Raw genomic sequence first — 23560 nt, 5'->3', positions numbered from 1 at the left:
GGAAGGACACTTCACTTGTGACTGCAAACAACAAAAATGCATTGCAGTCACCGCGGGTAGGCAGCTCATGTGTGGCAAGTGCAACGGCACCCACGTAAGCTCAGCCTCGTGGACATACCCATTTGATTCTCACCAAGAGGTACAATCGAGTGGGCAGTCCCAGGGGAAGAAAGGTTCCACAACATGGAACCATGGGGTCAGACGACCCAGGGGTAATGCATGTTATCGGGTTAAAGAGGGTTATGTGTTTTTGTTTAAAAATGTATATATGACGGCCACAGACAGGCCTCCAAGGTTCTTTGCCGTCGGGACAATCAAACCCCTCACGGTTCCATGCCCAAGCGAAGGGCATGTCCAAAAACGCATAGTGACCAGGGCCATCAGTGCAGAATTCTGCGCCGACTGGCAGACCCCTGTCACATTGGGATCCTCATTGGGATATGGATTCCTGGGGACACTATCCCTAGGGGGCGCAGCAGGGGTGGTCAGCGCCAAGAATAGGAATTTCTTTATATCCGGCCCGACCATCCTAGGAAACAGCACTCTACAAGCACTAGGGGCAATTGACCAAGAACTCGCGGAACTCAGACTATACACACAACAAACAAGATATGCGTTAGACTATCAATTAGCCAGACAAGGAGGGGTATGCACCATCATCAAAGAAAAATGCATCACATATGTACACGACGAGTCACTAAACATAACAGCAGCCATGTCCAGGATACAAAAACAATTGGATAGTTTTAAACAGGGACTCACAGGGACTGATGGGTGGTTAGGGTGGTTGTTTAACACAGTTTGGGGAGCATACATCATGAAAGGAGTAATTTTAGTAATAGCCATCCTGTTCACACTCTGCCTGGGTCTAACTTGTATTGAAGTCATATGTGCAAATATTGTATCAAGAACGCTACCCACTGCCAGCATCCAGATGCAAGAACTGTACCACACCATGGTGGAAGAGGAACAACTGCAAGGACGACATCTATACAGGTCCCTTTACCTCTGAAGATCGTCCATGGGGGGGTCAGCCATGAATGGGACCCCTGGACGAGAGGAGGGACTGAAGTAGGCCATTTTTTAAGGCTATATTGGATTCGTATTAATATTTACATCATCAAAGCATTCTTCATTTGTTGGACTGATTGGCACCATTTATGATGTAAAGGGATGGGCATTCGTTTGAATCCCATTTTTGCACAGCTGAGAAACCTTTTTCGAACGAAATGGAGAATCTATAATCTGCCCAGCAACAGCACAAAGCTGCATTTTAAAACGGCACCATGGCCAGAAGATCGGGATATCTGCGATTCAAGACCCTGACAGTGGGGCAAATATATATATATATTTTGATTAAAACTAAGACTTATAAAATGAAATATTATAAAATGAAATGTTGTAAAAACCAAAATGACCCAGGCAGGCAAAAGAAACCTAAGGATTAAATATATTGATTAGATTAGTTTTACACACAGACACAAATCCTATCAAACAGGAGGCTGACACAATAGATTCCCAGGTTAACCCAGGAACCACACTCAACACCTAATCAAGGTACAGCATAGAGATAATGGGACCCCATTCTAAGTCAAGGGAACACCTATTAAAACCAAGCAGATACGAAACATTGACGTCAGAGTCAGGAAGCCCGGGAAATCATGTATCTGTACTATTTATCTGTACTATTCAAATGTAAAACGGCAAAAGCCCGCCAAAACCTTGCAAATGTTTGTACTCTCTATAAATATTGAACCTCGTCTGCATATCAGCGAGATCACCGTGGTCAAGCCATTGTTAGAAGCTGGCTGCGTGGGTCTCCCTGAAGGACTTCAGAACTTGTACAATACAGTAAAAACGCTTTGAACCTTGCCTTGAGACTCGACCTCTTGAATGCACTGGCACAAGGGATTTTTCCCTACAACACTACTAACTGGTAAGTAGATGATATCTTCGGTGAAGATATGAGTTATACTGGGGGATAACTTGAAAATATAGTTAGACCTGAATAGCACCCACTGAAGCCTGCATCGGAGTCAGGGAGTGAGAATCCCTGTTCACCATTTAGAATGCCGTCCCTTTTTGGTATAGGAGGATTCTAATAGTGGTGAGTTTTCAACAACACCCTCCACCACACCACGGATCACATCTCCACAGACCACCCGTCGTGGTCCCGATAACAGCATAAGTGGCCATAGGCCGCTACCAGCTTTTAAATTGGGAATGACAGCCACTGCTGCCTTTTAAATTAAAATAAATTTGGCTGTTCTTAGTCTTACGGTCAGAAGTAGTAACAATGAGTAGGTCACACGTACACTTGATGAAAAGTGATGGTTGATAAATCCCGTTTGAAGATGAGACCCCAGAGTCAGTTATTAACTTACAGCTGATTCCAAATTAAAAGACTTGACTGTTGTAGCTGACCTGTGACAGTACATCAAAAACAGGTCAAAAGCCCATGAGGCTGTCAGCTTTCTGGAGTAGCATCTCCCAGGAGCATCCAGTGCTGAGTAAGACAAGCATTTTGTTGCTATTGCCCTTCACGAGGCTAGGTTGGATTTTCCATTTTTATAAAGATGGAGGTGGCACAAAGGAACTGTCTGGAGTCTGCACCTGATATGTGCATTACCCTCTCCCCCTGTGAACCTGATTCAAGTGAAATTGTGAGGATCAAGCAGAATAATAATAATCTTTATTAGTGTCACAAGTAGGCTTACATTAACACTGCAATGAAGTTACTCTGAAAAGCCTTTGGAAAACAACTTTAATTCCTCGTCTAGTAGAATTTTAACTACCTTCCATCGCATTATTTCCTTTGAAAAGTGTGAAATCACTTTTCTTTAAAACCCTGACAATTCCAGTAATTTCAAAATCCTTTCTTAGGAAAAAGAATGGACAATAACATTGGTAAGCATCCTTTCTGTTGATGCCTGTTTACCCCTTTCTTTATTTTTGCTCTTATCATTTTGCTCCATGGAGTCTTAATAAACATCTATCTTTAAGTCAAGCAGGGGAAATGAGGAACTTGAAAGTTACAACATAGTATACTGTGTTAGCTTTTGACAACATAACTCAGACTTTTCTGAAATCAGTGGGACTCGGTTTGATTGGTTGGCTGGTGGCCAATGAATTGGTGAAAAGGTTGTATTCTGCTCTGTAACAGGCAGTGATTGGATCCTGCCTGAGTGAGTTAATTTTCAGAGAGCCAGGGGAAACACAGTTGTAGACGTCGACACTCAGGGAAAAGAATCTGCTCTCTCTCCCCCTCGTGTTTTCTCCAGAAAAGTTGCTGTATTTCTGAATCTGCAGAGACCTGAATGAATCAACAGTGAAAACCATTGCAGACTGGAAACAGAAGTCTTGAACTGAAAGCCTTGAAGGAAGGTGTGCTAGAAACAATCATCTGAAACAAAGACTCTTGTCTTTTTACATTACTCATTATTTTACATCCCTCTTCTTCCCTTTGTGTTTGTCTGTCATGTGTGTGTGTATAGAGGGTGGGACGAGTTTAAGTTGGGGGAGTCAGGAATTAGATAATAGTTAACCTATTGTATTTGCTGCATATTTAATTATAGTTACTGATATCAATCAACTTAATTGTGTTTAAATTTACAAATGTGGTAACTGTAGTTGATGGGTAGCTCAGGGTCAAAGACTTTAGGTGTTTTTCCAAGAAATATTTATTAATTTCAATTGCGTTGTGACTCTGGGTCAAGTGGGGCTGGAATTGACTGCACTAACCCAGAGGATGGTAGCACATTTCAAGGTGTGACAATAATGAATACCTGAAAATGTTACGGTACTTCAGAAAATGAGTGCCATTTTGTTTCTGTTACATTGAGTTGACAAGCCTCAAAATTCTAATAAGAAAGTAAACTACAGAGGATGTTAGAAATCTGAAATGAAACTTCAAAATGCTGGAAATACTCAGCAATTCTTGAGACATCTGTGGAGAGAGAAACAGAGTTAATGACTGGCATTTTCCAGCCCTTCCCACCAATGAGATCTTTCAGTCCACTAAAAGTGATCCCCCATGGTGGGTCCCTGGTAGCACGGCCGGTGAGCAACGCAAATGGCCATTGACTTTGGTAGGATGGGAAGATCCTGCTGGCAGCCAATAGCGAGCCATATCCACTGCCAAAAAACATGCCACAGGGACGCTGGAAAATCCTGGCCAATTTTTCAATTCAATGCTAATGTTCTGATGAAAGGTTACTGTGGCAATGAAGGCAGGCTGAGGGGATGCACATGGACCAGGAACAGAGGCTGCCTCATGAAATCTTGCCTGGAATCTATACTGGCGACAAAAATGCTCAAGTCAAAGCATAAACCTGTTATTGTGACTTTGATTACCCACTCCACTCTATGAATATGTAACAAATGTCCAGGCACAGGTGATCAACTTTGCAGCAGGACGAAGGGCAGACAAAAAAAGCCATCAGACTCCTTAATGAGCTGATCAGACAAGGGGAGTTTCAGAGAACAATGGGTCTTGATTGAACCACCATCGATAAACAGGAGTATCCTGTATTTCCCATTAACCAGTGGGGTCTGGCTCAGACAATGGCCGGTCGTGGGCGTATACATATGATTCAATCCAAGCTTCCCAGTTTAAGAAAGCAGCACCAAACAGATCTTGAGAGCGAAGCTGGGAGTTGCCCAGGCCCTGGGTTTTGAACCCAGAGAAGACACAAACATAGAGTGATTGAAGCCTGCCAGCCTCCTTTACTAAGTGTGGGTAAAACCCAAAGCTAAGCTGTGAGTCTGAGTCAGATTTTCTTGAGTAATAGAATTGCGAATAAAATTGAGTTAAACTGTGAACCTGTTTTATCCCTTGTTCATCTCTTAAATAAAGACACTTGGGTAAAACCTGGAGTAAGTAAACTGGTCGAACGTATCAGAGGTTCTAAAGGTACAACATTATCAACCTTAAAGGTTAACCCTATTTCTCTTACATTGGTTGGTACCATGCCTGTTGGGCTTTTTCAGCATTTTTAAAGTTAAAAACGCACTGGACTTCCAGTATCATATTGAGGAATTGAAGAAACAACTTGCATATGTGGAGCACCTTTCACGTTCTCAGGACTTCTCAAAGTGTTTCACAGCAGATGGGGCGAAATTCTCCGCCCCCCACGACGGGTGGGAGAATAGCGGGAGGGCCTTCCCGACTTTTTTGACGCCCTCCCGCTATTCTCCCCCCCCCCCCCGCCGAAATCCCGACAAGAATCGCTGCCGCCGTTTTTTTACGGCCGGCAGCGATTCTCAGCTGTTAGAAGGGCCGAAGTCCCAGCCCTTTACGACCTTTTTACGAACGGCAAACACACCTCGTCCTGCCGTTCGTAAAAACGTCGTGACAAACTCGCAAAAAATAACCATGGCACCGATTGGCACGGCAGTACCACGGCCGTGCCAAGGGTGCCATGGGCCCGCGATCGGTGGGCACCGATCGCGGGCAGCGGGCCCGATGCCCGCGCACTATTTGTCCTTCCGCCGCCCCGCTGTATCAATACGCGTCATCGCGTTTTTGCGCGAAACCCGCGCATGCGCGGGTGGAGTCTTCCCACCTGCGCATGCGCGGCTGACGTCATATGACGCGTCAGCCGGCGCTAACTCCGGCAAGCGGGTTTAACGATTTTCGTTAAGCCCGACTTGTCGGAGCCTCCGACGTCGGGCTGCTAGCCCCGACGGGGGACCAGAATCGGTCCCCCGTCGGGAAGGGGCGCGCTGCCGTAAAACCCGCCCGGGTTTTACGGCAGTTTTACGATTTCTCCCGTTTTGGGAGAATTTCGCCCATAGATTTTATTAGTAGTGCAGTCACTGTTAATGTAGAGAAGCGTGGTGTTGGCTTTGTATTCCAAAACAGGATCTTGGATGCACTGCCAGAATTTACCAATTGTATAAATGAAAGACTCATGACATTTCATAATCACTATGTGTTTATGCGTTGACCCTTGTATTTCCAATCCACCTACCATGCGCATTTTTTGTGTTGTGGGGGTGAGACCCACCCAGACACGGAGAGAATGTACAAACTCCGCATGGACAGTGACCCGGGGCTGGGATGAAACTTGGGTCCTTTGCGTCATGGGGCAGCAGTGCTAACCACTGCGCCACCGTGCCACCCGGAAAAGGTCTATTCTGACCTTGTTGAAGTTCTCACATATATCCAAAAAGAAAAGAAAGACTATCTTTCCGGGCCACTTTAATGACAAGATTAGCTGTGAATCGAATGTCTGGAGCGGAACCATTGGATGGAAAAAGCCAATACAAATGCCATCCTCCTGCTGACAAAGTGTATTCAACATGACCTTGTTATAACAAGCACCCTCTTACACCAGAAGGACAAATAGAAAACCACTTGAAGTCTTCCTGGATTGGAATAGTGGCACCTCCTGGATTGTGTCATTGTCAAAGCTGTAAGTAGCATCTGTATCATTTGATCAATGTGAGAGATTGATGCCCGCTAGGCATTGGTCGATTGGTGATGAATATTCATCTTGAACCATGACTTTGCAAGGCCCAAAGCTCCGAGAGGAAAAAGATCAGTCCCAAAGCAGCCAGACCAAAGAGAGGAATTCCAAGTCCAGCTCATGGCCAATATGGAAAACTTTCACACATCCAACTCAATTCTATAATACATAAAGTCAGGTATAGAAGATTCCTGTGACCAGACCATTGGGTTTGAACATCATCATCACCAGGACTAGTTTGATGAAAACAATGCTGAAAAATGTGACCTCAAATAACGAAAAGGAAGGGCGGCATGGTGGCGCAGTGGTTAGCACTGTTGCCTCACAGTGCCGAGGACACAGGTTCGATCCCGGCCCTGGGTCATTATCTGTGTGGAGTTTGCACATTCTCCCCGTGTCTGTGTGTGTCTCAGCCCACAACTCAAAAAGATGAGCAGGGTAGGTAGATTGGCCATGCTAAATTGGCCCTTATTTGAAAAAAAAATAATTGGGTACTCTAAATTTATTTTAAAAAAGAATGAAAAGGAGACACCTTCGTTGCCTGGCAGAACAGTCGAGGGCGCAAGCCCAGAAGGCAGCATTTCAATAGCTGACATCCAAAGACAAATCTGGAAGATAAAGGACATGTGGTGCGAATAGAAAGCCTGAAAGATCGAACATCAACCATAAGAGCAGAAGAACTAGGAGCAGTAGTAGACCATCTGGCCCCTCGAGCCTGCTCCACCATTCAATGAGATCATGGCTGATCTTTTGTGGACTCAGCTCCACTTTCCGGCCCGAACACCATAACCCTTAATCCCTTTTTTCTTCAAAAAACTATCTATCTTTACCTTCAAAACATTTAATGAAGGAGCCTCAACTGCTTCACTGGGCAAGGAATTCCATAGATTCACAACCCTTTGGGTGAAGAAGTTCCTCCTAAACTCAGTCCGAAATCTACTTCCCCTTATTTTGAGGCTATGCCCCCTAGTTCTGCTTTCACCCGCCAGTGCAAACAACCTGCCCGCATCTATCCTATTCCCTTCATAATTTTATATGTTTCTATAAGATCCCCCCTCATCCTTCTAAATTCCATAGAGTACAGTCCCAGTCTACTCAACCTCTCCTCGTAATCCAACCCCTTCAGCTCTGGGATTAACCTAGCGAATCTGCTCTGCACGCCCTCCAGTGCCAGTACATCCTTTCTCAGGTAAGGAGACCAAACTGAACACAATACTCCAGGTGTGGCCTCACTAACACCTTATACAATTGCAGCATAACCTCCCTAGTCTTCAACTCCATCCCTCTAGCAATGAAGGACAAAATTCCATTCGCCTTCTTAATCACCCGTTGCACCTGTAAACCAACTTTCTGTGACTCATGCACGAGCACACCCAGGTCTCTGCACAGCAGCAGGCTTTAATATTTTATTATTTAAATAATAATCCCGTTTGCTGTTATTCCTACCAAAATGGATAAGCTCACATTTGTCAACATTGTATTCCATCTGCCAGACCCTAGCCCATTCACTTAACCTATCCAAATCCCTCTGCAGACTTCCAGTATCCTCTGCACCTTTTGCTTTACCACTCATCTTAGTGTCATCTGCAAACTTGGACACATTGCCCTTGGTCCCCAACTCCAAATCATCTATGTAAATTGTGAACAATTGTGGAGCCAACACGGATCCCTGAGGGACACCACTAGCTACTGATTGCCAACCAGAGAAACACCCATTAATCCCCACTCTTTGCTTTCTATTAATTAACCAATCCTCTATCCATGCTACTACTTTACCCTTAATGCCATGCATCTTTATCTTATGCAGCAACCATTTGTGTGGCACCTTGTCAAAGGCTTTCTAGAAATCCAGATATACCGCATCCATTGGCTCCCCGTTCTCTACTGCATTGGTAATGTCCTCAAAAAATTCCACTAAATTAGTTAGGCATGACCTGCCCTTTATGAACCCATGCTGCGTCTGCACAACGGGACAATTTCTATCCAGATGCCTCGCTATTTCTTTCTTGATCATAGATTCCAGCATCTTCCCTACTACTGAAGTTAAGCTCACTGGCCTATAATTACCCGCTCTCTGCCTACCTCCTTTTTAAAAGAGTGGTGTCACGTTTGCTAATTTCCAATCCACCGGGACCACCCCAGAGTCTAGTGAATTTTGGTAAATTATCACTAGTGCATTTGCAATTTCCCTAGCCATCCCTTTTAGCACTCTGGGATGCATTCCATCAGGGCCAGGAGACTTGTCTACCTTTAGCCCCATTAGCTTGCCCATCACTACCTCCTTAGTGATAACAATCCTCTCGAGGTCCTCACCTGTCATAGCCTCATTTCTATCAGTCACTGGCATGTTATTTGTGTCTTCCACTGTGAAGACTGACCCAAAAAACCTGTTCAGTTCCTCAGCCATTTCCTCATCTCCCATTATTAAAACTCCCTTCTCATCCTCTAAAGCAGTGCTTCTCAAAGTGTGGTATGCGTACCGGTGCCGGTACGCGAGCCATCGTCTGACGAGTGGGGATTTCTGGAGTGTTTCCAGAAAAGAAAGAGACAGTAGTGATATTCAACGCCACGGGAGACTGCCGGGATATCTGACTCGGGTTTTTTTTTAAATATTTTCATTTTAGTTTTATATTTATTATGGCTACATTTTTCATTTACTCTCTCATGTTAAAAGTCATTGCTATACAACTAACGGATGCGATGTAATGAACAGCAAAACAGTGAACTGAAAAACGCATGAAACGGTATGGCAACACCATCATGATGATGTGACATGTGACCTTGACAACCCTGATTTACACGTGTGGAGCAGCAGGTCAGCCAGTTAGTTACCATCAAGAAGTGGAACTGAGAGCATCATACGGATATCTGCGTGTTTGTCATTTGGGACCCCGTCCCAACCCACTGATCTGAAAATGTAAGTACTAATAATCTTAAAGGCCAGTTCACATGATCTCTTCCTGTGTAAATTCGAACAACAACAAAACGGAAACCACTGTGGTCGAGATAAAACATTTTTCTCCTTTCCGTCATCAATTGCCACGTTGAGCGGCGGCCAGAGGTCCAGTTTGTCCCGGTTTTTATTGTTTTCAGACGGGGGACTGGGAGGCAGAAGTAAAATCGACCAGATGGCCTGGTCGATTCAATTCGTTCCAAGCTATTTAATGATCATTACATTAAACCCTGGTCAAATGAATAACTAATGGTGAAACTTTTAACTAAGTCTTTTTAAATGTTTTTATAAATTCACTGTGTGCTCAGTGAGGTTGTAAAAATTGTGAACCATGTAAAAGCAAATGCTTTAAATTCGAGACTCTTCACTGCATTATGTAATGATATGGGAGCTGATCATAAACAGCTCCTGTTGCATGCCGATGTACGTTGGTTATCAAGGGGAAAAGTTTTGTCAAGAGTATTTGAGCTACGTAACGCAGCATGGTAGCATTGTGGATAGCACAATCGCTTCACAGCTCCAGGGTCCCAGGTTCGATTCCGGCTTGGGTCGCTGTCTGTGTGGAGTCTGCACACCCTCCCCATGTGTGTGTGGGTTTCCTCCGGGTGCTCCGGTTTCCTCCCACAGTCCAAAGATGTGCAGGTTAGGTGGATTGGCCATGATAAATTAGCCTTAGTGTCCAAAATTGCCCTTAGTGTTGGGTGGGGTACTGGGTTATGGGGACAGGGTGGAGGTGTTAACCTTGGGTAGGGTGCTCTTTCCAAGAGCCGGTGCAGACTCGATGGGCCGAATGGCCTCCTTCTGCACTGTAAACTCTATGTAATTCTATGTAACGAACTTGCCGTGTTTCTTGAGGACAAAAAACCAAATTGGTCACAAATGTTCTGAGATGTGGATTGGCTAGCCAAGCTGGCTTATTTGGCTGATATCTTTGCCATCTTTAATGATCTCAACACCTCCATGCAAGGAAGGATGGCATCGTGTTTTACAATGGCGGACAAGATCGATGGGCAAAAACGGAAGCTAGAAGCATGGAAGAGTCGAGTGTCAAGAGATTGTTATGACATGTTTCACCAATTGGCAACGGTCATCGCCGATGCAGGCGAAGACCATAATGTTGTATCTCTACGAAATGTCATCAAAGAACACTTGATTAATTTGGTAGATCGTTTTCAGCATTACTTTCCAGCAGAAGAAGATCCACGGAAAGGGACTGGATGGATCCGAAATCCGTTTCTGCCACTGAGAGATGACTTTGTCTTAAGTGTCACTATGGAGGATAAATTGTTGGAGCTGGTGCTGACGAAGGATTGAAGATAAGTTTCGAAACTTCAACATCACTTGCTTCCTTTTGGATAAAAGTGAAAGCAGAATATCCTGAGCTTAGTGAAATTGCTCTGAAAACTCTTCTCCCTTTTCCTTCAACATACCTCTGTGAGACTGGCTTCTCAACAATGAGTGTCATTAAGACAAAATACAGGAATTGTATGGATATTCATTCTCCATTGCGAGTGGCACTGTCCTCAATTGAACCACGATTGGATAAGCTGACAAATAAGAAGCAGGCTCACCCGTCACATTAGGAAAGGTTAAGGTTTTGACATGCCTATTATTGTGTTAATAAAATAACCATCAATTTCATATGTATTACGACATATTTTCAAGATACACGGCAAGTTTGTTGCGTAGTACAGATAGTCTCAAAATGCCCCTGCAATAAGACATATCTCAAAAAATGTTCTGGGGGTTCACATCCCCTCCCCCCCGAACCCCCAGCTGGATTGGCTTGTTTCGCTCACCGGTCCCTGGCACATTGAAAAAAAAACTGCCGGTCCGCCACATCAGATAGTTTGAGAAGCACTGCTCTAAAGGACCAATATTTACCTTAGCCACTCTTTTTTGTTTTATATACTTGTAGAAACTTTTACTGTCTGTTTTTATATTCTGAGCAAGTTTACTCTCATAATCTATCTTACTCTTCTTTATAGCTTTTTAAGTAGCTTTTTGTTGCCCCCTAAAGATTTCCCAGTCCTCTAGTCTCCCACCAATCTTTGCCACTTTGTATGCTTTTTCCTTCAATTTGATACTCTCCCTTATTTCCTTAGATATCCACGGTCGATTTTCCCTCTTTCTACCGTCCTTCCTTTTTGTTGGTATAAACCTTTGCTGAGCACTGTGAAAAATCGCTTGGAAGGTTCTCCACTGTTCCACCATAAAGTCTTTGCTTCCAGTCTGCCGTAGCTAGTTCTTCTCTCATCCCATTGCATCCCGGTCGGTGAAGTTTAATAGAGATATTCAAAATCATGGCAAGTTTAAATAAGGTAGACAAAGAAAAACTGCTCCCATTAGCTAGCTCATATTACAAGGCCTGAAGGGCAGAATTTGGGCAAGGGATGCATGGGGATATGAAGAACCTTATTACACATTGCATGGTACTGACCTAAAAACTTACTGCTTACGAGTGTGGTGGAAGGAGGGATGAACAATTATTTTGAACGAAAATTGAATGGGCACGTGAAGGAAACTTTTGGACACGAAGGGGCAATTTAGCATGGCCAATACACCTAACCTGCGCATCTTTGTGGAAGCAAACCAGAGCACCCCGATAAAATCCACAGATATGGGGAGAATGTGAAAACTCCACAGTCACCCAAGGCCGGAATTGAACCCGTATCCTTGGCGCTGTGAGGCAGTAGTGACAACCATTGTCCCATCCATGTTGCTGCCCAATATGATGGGCAGAATAACTTCCTTCTATGTTGCAACGATTCCACGACACTGCCAAGATCACTACAAAAAATGATCCTACCATTTATATGGAATCTTGCTGCGTGTGAGCTTCACAATGGCCCTGTCTTGTTACCTGAGTGGTAGGTAACTCGTGCTACTCAATCCTTGGTTGATGGTGAGGTCATCTGAACTATTCTGATAGTTCTGGGTAACTCCCAGCTTTGACAGAGTCATCGGACTCAAAACATTAGCTCTTTTCTCTCCCTATAGATGCTGCCAGACTTGCTGAGATTTTCCAGCATTTCCTCTTTTGTGAATTACAGTATTCTGATATTGTCCTGGTCACAATGCACCCGAGAGAGACTGAGGGAGACACAATGTGGTTGCTTTTTATAAAGTTGTTGGTCCAGTCCTGTAGTGATTATGCGGTGCTGCTGATTACACATTAACCTCTTTGTGTACATGCACATACAGAGATCACTACAGGCCACACACTTCACTGGCTGTAGTGCCTTTGGGACTAGCTGAGGTTATGACGCCGCTATATAAATGCAAGTTTTTTTCTGGATTGTAGATGACATCGAAGTCAGGTGGAGAAGGAAACAACATTCTTTCAGGGATAAGCCTAACCAAAGTCAGGTTCTTACCTCAGATCTGTATTTCCTTGTAGATAAAATATTGGCAACCAACCAAAAAAAACATTACTTGTAATACTTTAATTTTGGAATAAAATGTGTCAGCGCGGAAGATGATGCCAAATGGCATGAACTTTCAGTTTCCAAGTGCTCAGAAGGTGCTCCTGACTTGTTGCAGCGGCGTCGCGCCTCTCCGGGCTGGCAGCTCCTGCTAATTTATGAATGGCGGCGGCCGGCTGCCTGATGCTGATTGGTTGACCTTACTGTCAATCACTGCTCGCGACGTGGCCGTTGGCGCCTGCGTGTTGTGACGGGTCTGCCAGACGAGCGGCTGGAAGCCGAGGCCTTGGACGTGGAGCGGCGTCCAGCGTTTAATATGAGGTTCGCCTGCTTCTCACTTGGGAGCTGCCGTGGTGATTCGCAGCCCGATTTCCTTCCGAGCGTCGGCCGCTTTGCGTTCGCTGGAAGGGCGGCCGAGTGAAGATGGCGGATATGGGCCTGGCTCTGGCCCAGGAAGGCTGGTGAGTCGCGCTTTGTGGGTGGCCGGTAGGCCGGCCGGAGAGGGACAACCAGTGACTCAGCCCGAAGCGCTCGGAGGTCCCGCTGTCAGAGCGTTTAAGTTATAAACACCTATGCCAGTTTGGCTGCAGTTGGCCGCATTGGTATACTCGGCCTCCCCTCCCCGCCAAACGTGATCGTGGATTTGTGTTCATCTTTTATGCTCCCCCATTGTGTTAACCACGCGTTAGATGATTTTGAAACTTGTTTTACTTGATCTTTTACTGATTTATATCCAAGAGTGTGTGCTCACCAATTCCCTTTCTCCCCTCCACACCCCGTATGCTCGGTTTTGCAGTTGTGATCCTGCTGAATCCGAGGTGTACGATGTGATTGTAGCTTGCATACATGGTGACAGTAGGATTCCTGTCAAGCTTGAAGGCGAAGTGACTAATAGGGGCTGGTTTAGCTCACTCAGCTAAATCGCTGGCTTTTAAAGCAGACCAAGGCACCTGCTGGCCTGCCTTGGTCTGCTTTAAAAGCCAGCGATTTACCAGCCTCCCCGGACAGGCGCCGGAATGTGGCAACTAGGAGCTTTTCACAGTAACTTCATTGAAGCCTATTCGTGACAATAAGCGATTTTCATTTCATATGGGATATGTAGCTGTCAAGTTTGGCAGAATGGCAAAGCTGTCCCTCTTGAGAGTTAGAAAGTCACAAGTTTAATGTAGGGTGTGTAGTGCTCCTCTGCTGAAAACTTAAATCAAGCTCCTTTGAATCCTTTTACCACATTGCTATAGCTAAAGCTGCCTATCTCTACCTTTAACATTGCCCAATTTTGCCCCATTTCAGCTGATCTGCTGCTGAAACCCTCATTCATGCCTTTGTTACCTCCAGACTCAATTATTCCAGTGCACTCCTGGTTGGTTTCCCATCTCCTGCTATCTAAGCTTGAGGTTATCCAAAACTCAGCTGCCCATGTCTTAACTCATACCGATTCCTGTACACCTATTTTGTGCTTGCTAGCTTACGTTGGTTTCCAGTCAAGCAATGTCCACTTCAAAATATTCATCCCAATTTTCAAATCCCTCTGTGGTCCTGCTGCTCTACTGTTGGTGGTTGTGTCTTGTTTTGCTTAAGCCCCATCTCTGGAATGTCAATATATCTCTTTTCCTTCTACCTCACTTTCCTTTAAGATGCTCCTTAAAACTTAGTTCTGATGTAGCTTTTGGCCATTTGACCGTATGAGCCTTGTGTGGCTTGGCGTCATGTTTTGTTTTATGGGCAGCACGGTGGCCTAGTGGTTAGCACAACCGCCTCACGGCGCTGAGGTCCCAGGTTCGATCCCGGCTCTGGGTCACTGTCCGTGTGGAGTTTGCACATTCTCCCTGTGTCTGCGTGGGTTTTGCCCCCACAACCCAAAAATGTGCAGAGTAGGTGGATTGGCCACGCTAAATTGCCCCTTAATTGGAAAAAATAATTGGGTAATCTAAATTTATTAAAAAAAAGGAAAAAAATGTTTTGTTTTATAATACACCTATGAAAGGCCTTGGGAAGTTTAATCACACAAAGGCACTGCAAAAGTTGTTGCTGCTTTGGCATATGGTGGACATTAAAGATCCAAAGAGCAGGGAGTTGTTTATTTCCTAAGCTTTGAATTTCCCTCTTCAAATCTCTGCACCTCTCTCTCCCTCCTCTTCAGACTGTTCATAAAACTTAGCCTTTTGGTCAAACTTTTACCTGTTCCAATGTTTTGGCTCGAGTGTCATGTTTTGTCTTGTTGACTGTGTGATAATGTGCTTTGGATTGTTTTGGTGCATTACGCTGCATTTATCTGATCTGTTTATTCTTGCAGTGGCATACATTTTGAGCTTAACCAGGCCCACGACCAACAGCCTAAACAGTCATTTGTTGCTGTTTGTTAAGAAGCTTTTGTGTCGGTTTACTTACATAATCATCATTGCAAATCAAATTGATTCATTGCATGTGAAGTATGTGGTATTTCTCAGAGCTGTGACCAGGCACTAGTTTTTTTCTTTATGTTCCATTTTTCGTCTTTTTGACAATAAGTGTAAGCCAGTAACATAATTCAAGAATACAATAACGTTTAGACTACTGACCTGTCGGGAAATATTTTTGGGAGCTGTCTGAGATGAAGAGATGGTTTTGTCAGGTTGTCTGATCAAGTGTTTTGGTTGCCGTTCACTGCTGGTTTTGGTTAGTCTGCCAAAAAGACACATACTACTTTGCTTTATACATTGCATTTACATAGTCAGATGTCACAAGATACTTAACAAGAGCAATATGAGTAAAACTATTTTAAACACAGTGGGAGATAGCAAAGACCAAAGCATGATGAAAGTTGTCGGGTTTAAATAGCATCCTTAAAGAGGAAAGTGAGACCGACATGTATGGAATGAATTCCGGAGTTTAGAGCCAAGGCAATTGAAAGCATGTCTGCCACCACGCAAGATGTCAGAATTGGAGTGATGCAACGATGTTATCACGAGGAGGTCACGGATAGGAAGGGGATTTGAAGACGAGAATGGAAATTAAATTTTTTTTGCTGTAGTCAGACAGGGAGCCAATGATGATCAGCAAACATAGGTTAATGTGCGAATGAGTTTGTATGGGATGGAAGATAGGGCAGCGGAGTTTTAGATGAGCACCAATTCATTTTGGCTGGTAGATGGGAGGTAATCCGGGAGAGTGTTGGAATAATTGAGTCCAGAGGCAACCAAGACATGGTGACTGTTTAAGTAACAGATGTGCTGATGCATTGTCTTAGTTGGAAGTAGGCGGTGCTGATTCGGTTATGTGGTCAGAAAGTACATTTGGGGTCAAACGCAACACCAAGGGTGAATGGTTTGACTCAGCTGAAGAATTTTGCCAGGGATAGAAGAAGTGTACAGAGAATGGAGTTTGTGGCAGGGACCGAAAACAATTACTTCGATCTTCCCAGTATTTCATTCATTGAAATTTCTGCTCATCCAATATTCGATGTGAGACGAGTAGCGTCAAAATCGGTGACAGTGGAGGGAGCTATGGAACTGATGAGAAAAAATAGGGAACCCAAAGTGTTATCAGATGATACTACTGATGAGCAGGAGGGCAAGGATCAGTTCTCGAGTTGCTGGAGGTTACAGTGCAAGGTTGGAAGATAAACTCTTGCACATGTACCTCAGGTAATGCTTTGAAAAGAATGGAACCAGACCAGGACAATTCCATCCATCTGGACAATGAAGACGTATTGGAGTAAGTTTTTATGGTGAATTGAGCAAATAGGTTCAAAGGGATAGTTTACCACAGTTGCAGAGGGTGTAATTTGTGACTTTGTCATGGGCCGGGTTGCAAACCTTCTTTGGAATACAGAAACTGATTCGAAGTGTGAAGGTGATGAGCAAAAGTGGGCTTGAATATTGCACTTGAGAAATAAGATGCTGAAGGAGATGTCATTGCAATATATAAAATATTTAAGAGTTCAGGGAAAACTGAACCTAGATTATTATGAATGTAGGCCAAGAAAGTAACCTCTTAAGACATAAATGGAAATTGGCAAAAACTGAAGTTAAAATATATATATTTTAAAAGAAAAAGACCCTTTTGCTAAACAAAGAACACTGACTTGAAGTCACTACTAATTTGCACCATGAAGTCACATTCCATTTTATGGAGGCAGAACAGCTCCTTCCAATCTCATCAAGGTGGAGGATGTCCGGGTTCGAATCCCGGCCCTGGGTCACTGTCCCTGTGGAGTTTGCACATTCTCCCAGTGTCTGCGTGGGTTTCACCCCCACAACCCAAAGATGTGCAGGTTTGGGGAAAAAAAAATTGGGTACTCTAAACTTAAAATAAAAAGATGGAGGATGGATCCTTCAGGAGTTAATGGTGGTGACAATTTAAAAATAGTCACCTTAGCTGTGAAACAATGTCTCGAGGGAAGCTATGCAAATCATGAGCTCGTCTGCTATATAATTTTGGAACATCCAACCAAAGTGGGGAGAGGTCAAAATGCTAGAATTGGTATCTAAGCAGAGAACATAGGCTGTGACAGGGAACTGGCTTCTCTTTGCTCCTTTTTACAGCATTTCATGTAAGTCAGCATCCTGTTTTGCTCAGAAAAGTGTCACGTTCTTGCAGCAAACAGAACCTCTACTAAAAAAAACATTGGATTCTCTACAAATGTTTCCAACAGAAAAGGATTATAACAGCCATTCTGTGAAGAATCAATATCTCTGGGTACAATCAGTGAATCTTTTAAACAAAAAAAAATATTATTTATTCACCTCCTTTTTCACATTTTCTCCCAAATTTACACCCAACAATAAACAATACAATCAGTGAATCTTAATTGACTTTTTAAATCTGCACTTTTACCGTGACCAAGTTTTACTAATACGTTGTAAAAGTTTTTTTTACTGAGTGTTTCGGGTTTGAATGTGTTTGCATGCGTCAGTGGGAAGCAGGGCATATTTGTACATTTTTAACATCTTGCTTGGGTGGGTTTTAGTACAATAAAACAAAACCCATATGTGTTTAACTCTAGAACACCTGTCTGGCTTATTTCTTAAAAGACTGCATCCAGTCAATGAAGTTAAAACAAACATCAGTCCAAACTTTACACATTAATAAACATTTTGCAATGATTTCACTAATGCAAGAAATGTTTAAACATCTTTCTCCGGGTTAATGACAAGCAAACATGTGCAAAAGTGAACATTGTACTCTTGACTGCAAGCTAACCAGTCTATCTGCTGCTTTGTCCTTGAAGGAGAAGGGAACTTTTTTGCTGCTGTTTCTTTCCAGCACTGATTGAGTGAATTTACTTTATTCTTGGGGCAAAAGACAGAAATCTGAATATTGTTACACCCCATGGCATGATATCCTGCAATAAATATTGGATGATCTCTAACTTCCAAATACTTAACCCCATTCATGCAAAGGATTTTAAGAAGTTGAGTGTAAAGGAATGTACATTCAGTCTAATAACTTGTATTTTTCTTGGAAAATTGATAAAATCGTGGGCTTGTTACGCAAAGCTAAAAGGAATCCAAAAGAACAATGTAATAAACAAAATTAATTTGGTAATAAGTGTCTTGAGCCTGAATTACTGACAATTCAGTGCATTACTGAGGGCAAACTGCTTTGTCAGAAGTGGCATTTTTCTGATGAGATGTTTACCTGATGCCTGCCTTGTTAGATGCATGTAAAAGTTCCTATGGCACTATTTGAAGATTCATTAAAAACTTTCTCTGCTTTGTCTTTGCTAATATTGTTCCTCGACCAATATCACCAGAACAGGCTATCTATGACTATAAATGCGGGTAAGTGGGACTAGCTTAGTGATAGAAACTGGGCAGCATGGACTAGCTGGGTTGAAGGGCCTGTTTCCGTGCTGCAAACATCTATGACTCTTATTAACTCATTGCTATTTTTGGAATCATGCTGGATGCAAATTACCTACTGTGTCTCCTACATCACAACAGTGACTACACTTCAACACTACGTAAATAGTTACAAAATGGGGCAGCATGGTGGCGCAGTGGTTAGCATTGCTGTCTCACGGCGCCGAGGCCTCAGGTTCAATCCTGGTTCTGGGTCACTGCCCATGTGGAGTTTGCACATTCTCCCAGTGTTTACGTGGGTTTCACCCCCACAACCCAAAAGATGTGCAAGGTAGGTTGATTGGCCACGCTAAATTGCCCCTTAATGGGGAAAAATGAATTGGGTACACTAAATTTATTTTAAAAAATAGTTTGGAATATCCTTCGTTAATGCACCACGTAAAATTGCACATTCTTTTGGTGTGTGTTATGAAAAACGCTGTGACAATCTGTGATGCATGTTTTTTTTATCCTGGTTTGTAAATTTTGATGTAAAGTGCTAAAACTCGATTTAAAATACGAGAAAAAAAGAAAGTTGTGACGATTCCTTCTCAGGCTCAATGAAAGTAACAATGGTGTCTTCCAGGGTTCAGTATTATGAACATTGTTCATTTATGACTTGGGCAGTTAAATTCAAATGATACGATGCTTAGATGTTGCCAATGTCAGCAAAACTAAGGAGTTGGTCATTGACTTCAGGAAACAAAGTGTCGTTCATACACGCTCTGTCTGTATCAATGGTGCCAAGGCGGAGATGGTTGACAGCTTCAAATTCCTAGATGTAAACATCACCTGTCGTGGTGACTCGTGTCACGTTATGACCAAGAAAGCACAACAGTGCCTATACTTCCTCAGGAAATTAAGGAAATTTGACATGTCCATAATGACTCTTACCAGTTTTTATAGATACACCATAAAAAGCATCCTGTCTGGTTGCATCACAGCTTGGTATGGCAACTTCTTGGCCCAAGACCGTAAGAAACAGAGCAACGTGATCACAGCTCAGTCCATTATGCAAAACTGTCTCCAATCTATTGACTCTGTCTACACCTCCCGCTGCCTTGGGAAAGTGGGCAGCATAATCAAAGACCCCTCCCACCCAGTTTACTCTGTCCCAACCTCTTCCATCGGGCAGAAGATACAAAAGTTTGCGAAGATGCACTAATAGATTCAAAAACAGCTTCTTCCCCACTATTACCAGACTCCTGAATGGCCCTCGTGGACTGAACTGATCTTTCTACGCATCTTCTCTACAGTTCTTTCACTATACTCCATATGTTTCACCCGATGTTTATGTATTTACATTGTGCATTTATCGTATGGTCTATGTTTTCAGGTATGGAGTGATCTGCCTGGACTGTACACAGAACAATATTTATCACTGTATCTAGATTAGTGAAATGGCAGGCAGACATATAACAGATGCAGCCAAATGTGCAGTGATGCATTTCAGCTGGGAAAAAAAATCACCAAGTCAATCATAGGGATGAAAGACTTAAATTGAATACCACCAAAGAAAATTGGGAATCACCAACTAGAGTGCATAGGGGAGGAAAAATGTTGATCAGATATAATCCTTGGAGTCTGAGATGGCAGAAGTTCATTGTGCTTCAAGGTTGCAACTCTTATTGGGAAGAGTATTTGATGACTAGCGTCCCAGGTAAGAATTGGTTAACTAATGGCAGTGGTTGAGGACTGTGTTGTTGCATTGTTTTTTGTGTATCATCTTGGTTCAGTTAGTTAGTATAACTTGCCTCCTAAATCTTGTTGTTGGAAGAAAATTGAGGGACTGTTGAAATGTTGGAGATGCAGTCTATTATTTGGAACAAATCTGTCTGCTTGTTCAATGGAAGTTGAAGTTCACATTACATGTTTTAAAGAACAAAGTTTTGTTTAGTTCCTCCAGTGGGTCCAGGATGCGTAAGATTACAGCTTTCCTCCTGACTACTTCCAAACTTTTGAGTGAAGTGTTTGCACTGGAGCATCAATGAATGGTTTTGACCAGTTTGCTTTCTGTCTTCTGTTAGTGATGCCCGCTGCATGTAATTACTTGTCAATGTTTTCACCTTCTTAGTTAAATTTTGGTATTTGATTTACTGTTGTTTAAAAAAATCTAGTTTCAATGGACAAAAGCCTTTTTAAAAGATTCAGTAGTGTTGTGCTTTTGGGATGCACCAATTCTGCTTTGCTTATTGCTTTCAGCTTGAAGGCAATTTTTTTCTATTTAAAATAAGTGCAGCTACAGGAAGAATATCAGCATATATGTTTTATCTGATCATGTGAATCCGGTTTTTCCCCACCATGTTACTGTATATTTTTATGGATGATCTACCAAGGATAAATTATTTGCAGAAATTCGGCTAATTCTGGTCAGTTTTGAGCATTGCACTAATAATATGGTATTCCTTCCTGAACAATGTTTGGCAGGAAATATGTAGCACTGTGGTTAGCACTGTTGGTTCACAGCGCCAGGCACCTGGGTTAGATTCCAGACTTGGGTCACTGTCTGTGCGGAGGCTGTACATTCTCCCCATGAGTTTCCTCCGGGTGCTCTGGTTTCCTTCCACATGTCCCGAAACACGTGCTTGTTTGGTGAATTGGATGTTCCGAATCCTCCCTCTGTGTACCCGAACAGGCGCCGGAGTGTGGCGACTAGGGGATTTTTGCAGTAACTTCATTGCAGCATTAATGTAAGCCTACTTGTGACACTCATAAAGATTATTGTTATTATTATTATTTAACAGTCACAAGTCAAATGGACAGCTGACTTGTTTTTAAATGTGCAAGTATATTTTCAGATAGTTGAAATTTCTTTTGAATTGACCGCTGTATTCCAAACTACATTAAGCTCAGTTTTTCTCTCTCGTGCAAATTTAGGTCAGTGGTAGCCACCTCACCTTTGAATAAGAAGCTTGACTTGAGCGTGGAGGTTAAGCATGTGTGGGTAATGCTGACAAAACTGTCAGCATTTGCCATCATCCAAGGGGAAAAAAGGAAAATCTTATTTGACAATTTAATGGAGTTCTTTGAGGATATAACATGCAGGGTGGATAAATGTGAGTCAGTAGATGTGGTGTGTTTGCATTGAATAAGGTGCTGCATAAAAGTTTACTACAGAACCCCACCCACATCCCTGAGGAGATACTAAAGAGTATTGGGTTGATGCAAACAGGTAAAGCTCCCGGCCCCGATGTGTTTCCTATTGAGTTTAGTAAGAGGTTTGCGGGTCAGTTGACCCCATTCGAGGTGGACATGTGGCTATTGCCCTGAGATCTTCCGCTAAGTGGAAGGGGCTAAGACGACGAAGGGTGGAAGGCAACATTGTATGTTGATGACCTGCTTTATATTACGCATCCCCAGTCTCCATTATAGATGAAATAATTAAGCTACTGAGGAGTTTGGTTTCCTTTTTGGGGTGCAAATTGAATCTGGAGATGAGCGAATACTTTCCGGTCAATTCCCTGGAGACCGGATCCAATCTGGCGGTGCTATCTTTTTGCCTTGCAAGGTCTAGCATCTGTTACCTGGGTGGCCTATGATTGGGTCATGCTCCATAAACTGAAATACACTAATTTGGTGAGCAAGGTTAAGTTGATTTGCAAAAGTGAGATAACTTTCCTTAGTGGGCAGATTCCAGGCTACTAAAATGAATATCCTCCCGAGGTCTATGTTTCTTTTTCAATGTCTCCCCACTTTTCTCTGTCAATCTTTTTTTGTTAAAGTTAATAAATTGGTCAGGTTCTTCCAGGATCCGTAGGGCAGAGGAACAAACATTTGGTGGGTCTAACGTTACCTAATTTGCTCTTCTATTATTGGGCAGACAATATTAATAAGGTGCTGGGGGTGTCAGCGACCCAGCTTGGGTGCATTGATAAGGGCCTCGCTGCCATTTTCTTCGGCAGTATATTCTTTGAGCCTGGTGGTGTTTGCACTGAGAATGTGGAAGCAATTTAGGCAGCATTGAATCCATGTTGTTGCTGGCCCCTGTCAGCGATACCCACATGTTTGAGCCGCTGAAATTAGATGCCATGTTTAGGTCGTGGGAAGGGAAGTGGCTTGAGAGATTTGGGGATTTATTTGTGGAGGGACGGTTTGCTTGCCCGGAGGAACTGCTGGTAAAGTTTGGACTTGCTGGGACAAATTTGTTCAGATATGTAAATTTGTGCAAAAGGCCTTTCTGTCATTTCCCATGACACCGCAGTCACCCCGACTGGGGAGTATTCTTTCTCTAGCAGCGTCTGGTCAAGGGAGTATTTCATCTAAGTATGAGCAAATCCTATCAGTGGAGTCGGCCCAATTGATGAGGTGAAAGCGAAGTGGGAGGGGGAACTGAGACCCATTTTGGATGAGGAAATGTGGAGTGAGGCCCTCCACAGGGTGAACTCCATGTCATCCTATGCACGGCTCAGCTTGATCCATCTTAATCCAGGTACATAGAGCTCACCTGACCAAGTCTAGGACATGTGGTTTCTTTCTGGGGGTAGGAGACATGTGTGAGCGATGTTCCCAGGAGCCGGCCAACCGCACCCATATGTTCTGGTCATGTCCCAAACTGGTAAGCTTTTGAGTCTCCTCCTTTGGCACCATGTCAGTAATTCTTAACATTGATTTGGACCCTTGTCCATTGGTGGCCATTTTCTGGGTGTTAGAGTCACCGGAGCTGCCAATGGGGTGAAGGTAGTAGGAAAGCAAGTTATGAGGAGGACAGAGTATAAAGGGATATATATAGATGAAGTGAGTAGGCAAAAATTGTCAGGTGAGTACAATGTGGGAAAATGTGAGGCTGTCTACTTTGGGAACAATAAAGAAGCAGAATATTATTTAAATGGAGAGAGACTGCAGAATGCTGTGGTACAGAGGGACCTGGGCGTCCTCATTTATGAATCACAT

General features: G+C 43.3%; 1 protein-coding gene across 7 annotated transcripts in view; it reads left to right on the top strand.

Moving 5' to 3' along the window:
- Positions 1–13077: 13077 nt before the first annotated feature.
- The window catches only part of tdrd3 (tudor domain containing 3), a 183913-nt gene continuing 173430 nt past the window's right edge, over positions 13078–23560 (top strand). For all 7 annotated transcript variants that reach the window (XR_005463113.1, XR_005463115.1, XR_005463114.1 and 4 more), the window contains exon 1: positions 13078–13309. The gene's annotated coding sequence lies outside the window, so the exon portion shown is untranslated. The remainder of the gene's footprint in view (positions 13310–23560) is intronic.

The sequence above is a fragment of the Scyliorhinus canicula genome, chromosome 14, assembly GCF_902713615.1.
Source record: "Scyliorhinus canicula chromosome 14, sScyCan1.1, whole genome shotgun sequence".
Classification (NCBI taxonomy): domain Eukaryota; kingdom Metazoa; phylum Chordata; class Chondrichthyes; order Carcharhiniformes; family Scyliorhinidae; genus Scyliorhinus; species Scyliorhinus canicula.
Note: the sequence above shows the minus strand (reverse complement) of the source record. Positions and strands in the feature narration are given on the sequence as shown.